Below are 5,000 nucleotides of genomic sequence, written 5' to 3' on the forward strand. Positions count from 1 at the left end.
ACGAAGAGAAACACACAGGTGCCATTCTGTCTGTTAAACGAAAGGGAAAAAAAGGATAAACGGCGGAGTGTTTAATATCTATTGCACTTTGTTTACTTATTTATTCAACAGGTTAACACAACAGCCATTTGTAAAGGTCTGCAGTTGGTTCTGTTATTTGGAATTTCTACTTGGGGAAAAAACACGTTGAAAATATTTAATCCACGTAATTTAATATACTGAATAACACGTAAGAATCACAAATAATACATTTTAAGAATCAAACTCCTCCAAAATATTTATAGTATAATATATTTATAATTGTTATGGGCCTATTTTATTGTTAGTATGTGTAGAGTACTATGATATGCACTAACCTGCACAAAATATGCTAATGTCTATATAGTCTGTTGATCTGAATTTATATTAAATTCCACATCAACTTAATTACAATATGGACCTTCAGAGGTCATTCACTTTACAATATCATAGATCATAAGGACATTTACCAACACAAACAAGCATGAGTTACACGGTTATACATATATAAAGATTGAGCATTTCAACAACTGTCATTGCATTCTATTATTGAGTGTATTCTTAATGGTTACGATTATTTTATTGTCTTCTGAGGATCACAGAGTAGAATTTGAGGATTTTTTTTAATCATCTATCAACAGCAAGCATCACAATCATCAGATTAAAGCAATGTGAGAATTAGTTGTGATTCTGCAAAACCAGGATTGATTTATTACTACATGAATTTTAGGTATGAGTGGATAGAATGTGTGACACAATATTTACAGAATTATCAAAATAAAGAAAGATAACCATGAGCCAAAGCAACTTTATTTGTATCACACCATTAATGCACAAGGCAACTGAAAATACTTTGCAAAGGCACACAAACACGAAATCAAAATCAAAGAAATTAAAACACATTATGAAGAAAATAATTATGCGTTTAAAAGACAAAAGGCAATTAAATCCCTTGCATTACACTGTCTTTGAGGATTGTCACACAAAATGATAATTATTAGGGAACTACACTAATTGACCACTTCTGTTGCTGCTTACATATTATTAGAATAAAAACATTGATTTTCAAAATGTTGTATATAAATGATGCATTGACTATATTATTGATGATGAAGGATGTTCCGCTATATATAATGTCTATTATATTATAAATTATAAGTCGGACTGACTGATGCCAGAATGAAAGGCAAAATACAGTATCACCCTCCGAAACATCAATTACACCAGGAAGCCAGGCCTTTTTACCGTGTTAATAAATTCTTAATTTCAGGGGTTTGTGTCAACAATTTAGTCAAAACAATAAATAATCGGTTTGAAGTTATTATTGCACGGCTGTGGCTCAGATGGTAGACATTGTCATTCTCCAATATGAACAAACAGAGGACCAGATTCTGACAGAAATCTTGAGAAAGCGGACTTTATAATGTGGAATATTGGGTTTCTCATTACCTCAAATCCATTTCAGTTGAAAAGCAGATCGAGAATAGAGCAAGTACACCAAAAACTATTTTCTAATAATAAACAAGAAAGAGTGAGGTTTTCTGGAAAACATGTGTTTTCATATCATTTGTCATTGTCATATCATGTCAAAGTTTTTTACTTTGCACTCAGCTGTAATCAAGTAAATTGAGTGTATCCCACTAAAAGCAATCCATGTGCACACTGACTCAATAAAGAAAACTGCAAATTACATTTCATTTCATGATTTGTGATGTTACAGAAGAAACATGTAATGGAAAAGCCTTACAGAGTTCCTCACATCTTATCAATAATTGTTTTATTTTGGGGTTTTTTTAAGTTGGAGTGAATGTCCGTTTGCCTTGTGATGGACAGGTGACCTGTGCAGGGCGTACTTTAGACTAAATTGGATTGAATAGTATAGAAGATGGATGGCTCAAAGTGCAATTTCGTTTACCAAAAATAAATTACATCTATCTCCCTTTTTGAAGCTTCATCGATATGAACTACTGGTTTGTCGATAGCAGTTGACGGCCGGCAGTGAGACACATCAGTATTTTGTATGCTATCACCCATTGATGATGTACAAACAAGCAATTAAGAAGACAATCTTTAAAATTTAACATATTAAGATCAATAAAATAAATCACATTATGTTGTTCATTTTTCATTAGACTTGTATTGAGAGACCAGATTAGATGTATTGCAGGCTAAATATTTAGCCTGATACATCAGATTGGTAGTTAGCTAGTAAACTTCGAGAGGATTTTGGGTAGGCAATTCAGATGAGCCATACTTATGCACTGAAATGTTACTCACTGTTATAATCTATGTGGCATTTGTGAGTCACTTATAACATTTTTATGTTGGCATCCGTTAATCTCAGAAGACCGTTAGTTGCGCTATTGGATTATCCTGTGGTTTAGTTACGTTTAATGTAACTGTATTCTATTTCAGAGAAGTTATAAACCTTTTGGGTTAGGAAATTACAGACCTACTCGCACAAATGTAATTGTACTTTGTCGATTTGTTATGAAATGCATGGAATGATTAAAAGAACTTTGCGAATTGAAAAGACAAACGCATCAGCTCAGTATCATGTTGATATTTTTAATAGTGTGAGTTTGAAGTTGTAGAAGGATCATGTTTCATTAACAGCATCATAAGATATAATTTTTTTCAACCATCCATCCATCCATCCATCCATCCATCCATCCATACATCCATACATCCATACATCCATACATCCATACATCCATACATCCATACATCCATACATCCATACATCCATCGTGGCAGCATTGGGAGCAAAGAAGTCCGGACTTCTCTGTCCCCTGCAACTTCGTCTGGCTCCTCTGGTGGGACTTTTGAAGTGATAGACCCAGAACCCAGGGGTCTTCGACACTGGCGAACGCTCCAGGACCAGGTTCCCCATGTGTCCCCAGTCCTGCACAGCCTGAACGAGCATCGGCGGTCCACAGGGGGCTCACCTGCAAAGTCCACCTTGGACGAGCAGTGTTCCTCAAGCAGTGAAGAAATTCTTAAAATGGCCGGGGGAGGGGGGGGGGGGGGGGGGGGGGGGGGTTGTCTTCGAAACGGACACAATCTCTTGAATGAAGTCCTCTGTTTGAACAATGTGATCCTTTCTTATCTTGATAGATGTTATCAGCATTAGTACTTGGTCGTCTGACCTCCACTGCTACAGTCATTTCACAGACAACCACTAGATGTCACAACAGATGTATATTTATAGTATTTTAATAACAAAAAAGTGCTTACTGTTGGTTTTGGTGTGAAAATACGCTGCAATGCACAAACCTCAGAACCCATGTTCACTTCAAAACTTTCTTTGCATTGCGCATTGTGTTTTTTGCATTGCAGACTTTTTTTTTTTCTTGCAATACCAGATGGTGTGTGACTTAGACACATCATCAGTGATGAACCCAGGGTCACGGGGTGTTTGGGGTCTTTGGTCATCAGACATCCTCTCCTGGGCAACTCAACCACAGGTGATCAGACCCCAGCTTGTGTCCAGGTGATGCACAACATTGTAGATCACCAATCTCCTGCTTCACTACTGTTCTTGGAGGGTGTCCTTTTTTTTTTTTTTTTTACCTTTTATTTATTCAGTACAAACAAATCATATGAAGATCTAACTTCACATCGCACCTGTTTCAGTTTATATTCAATTGAATAGAAATCCTATTACCTATACTTCTACATGTGACTTATCAGTAAAGTCAAAGATAAATCTAACGTCAGAATCACATATAAATTAAACTGATATCATAGACATAGGCTTCATCCAGTTGATTGTGATAATTGTCTTTGCCATTAGGAGCAGGATCTTCAGTATGGCGCTACCTTCTCTCTCTATCAGACCATCAGTATATAAAAGGTTGGGTCAAGATGTGGCCCTTGTGGATTCCCATTTTTGAAATGACTTTACGCATTCGACATTACTATCACTGTAGCGCTCCCTGAAAACTATTGTGTTATTTCAATGTAATACCCTTGTCTTGATAACAGAAATAAATGACTGGTCTAAATCGAGCTACTTTATTTAAATATATTTGTTTAGGAATTGTGGACGAGGGGACGTTTAACTCAAAAGTGGTTTGAGTGGTCTTGGGAGTGCTTGAAAGCAAGACCAATTTATTTATTTGTTAATACAGTTTTCTCACATTCTTCAATCCTGACAGAAAATCGGAAACTTAAAAACACCTGCAGTGGCTTGATGTCCTACTTTGTCCAACCGGAGACTGAAAGTCATCAAAACTATGAAACATCTTCATCAAACCAGGAGGTATTTTAGTTTGGAAAATATTCTCGGCTGTCAGGATAAACAAAGAGAGTTGATGCTTAACAGCTTTGCATTCGTTTGAGTAAAAACAGAAATCTATAGGTTTGTGCAGGGAGCTCCCGTTAAAGTTACTCTACCGGGAAAAATCATGTGTACACAAAACACAAGACCGTTACCACTCATTTCCACAAATGATCAACCGACAGTGGCCCGACTCGATCACATCAAAGTCGCTATGTTCGCAAACAACCCAGAATTTGTATCCATCAAACTGTGTTTATGTTTCGCTGACTGACATCATCTCTAAAACCTGCTGCATGAGTTTCCGCGATAGCAAAGATGGCGTCGTGGCAGCGCCGGCAGAAGTATTAGCATTTGACGAATTCAGCCTGAAATAAAGCGAGGCTTCAAGCCACAAAAATAGTTGTAAATGTCATGAAACTGATCCTTGATCCTTTTTCCACTGCACATCAATATTTCACATTGCATTTGGACACCGCAGATGCGACGAAAGTGTTGCGGTTACACTCCGTTTCGTTGTCGTTTAAATGGAGCCAAACACCATCGAGCATTAATTGTTAAAAACCCAAACTAACCAATCAATAACACCAGTTTCTTTTATCCACCAGCTACAGATCTTAGCAGGGCTAAGTCCAGCCAAGACTTGTGTTTCAGCCATATTAACATGTGACAGGGCTCCTAGTGTATCGTGATTAAAAAC

Source organism: Blennius ocellaris (assembly GCF_963422515.1).
Source record: "Blennius ocellaris genome assembly, chromosome: 3".
NCBI classification, from domain to species: Eukaryota; Metazoa; Chordata; class Actinopteri; order Blenniiformes; family Blenniidae; genus Blennius; species Blennius ocellaris.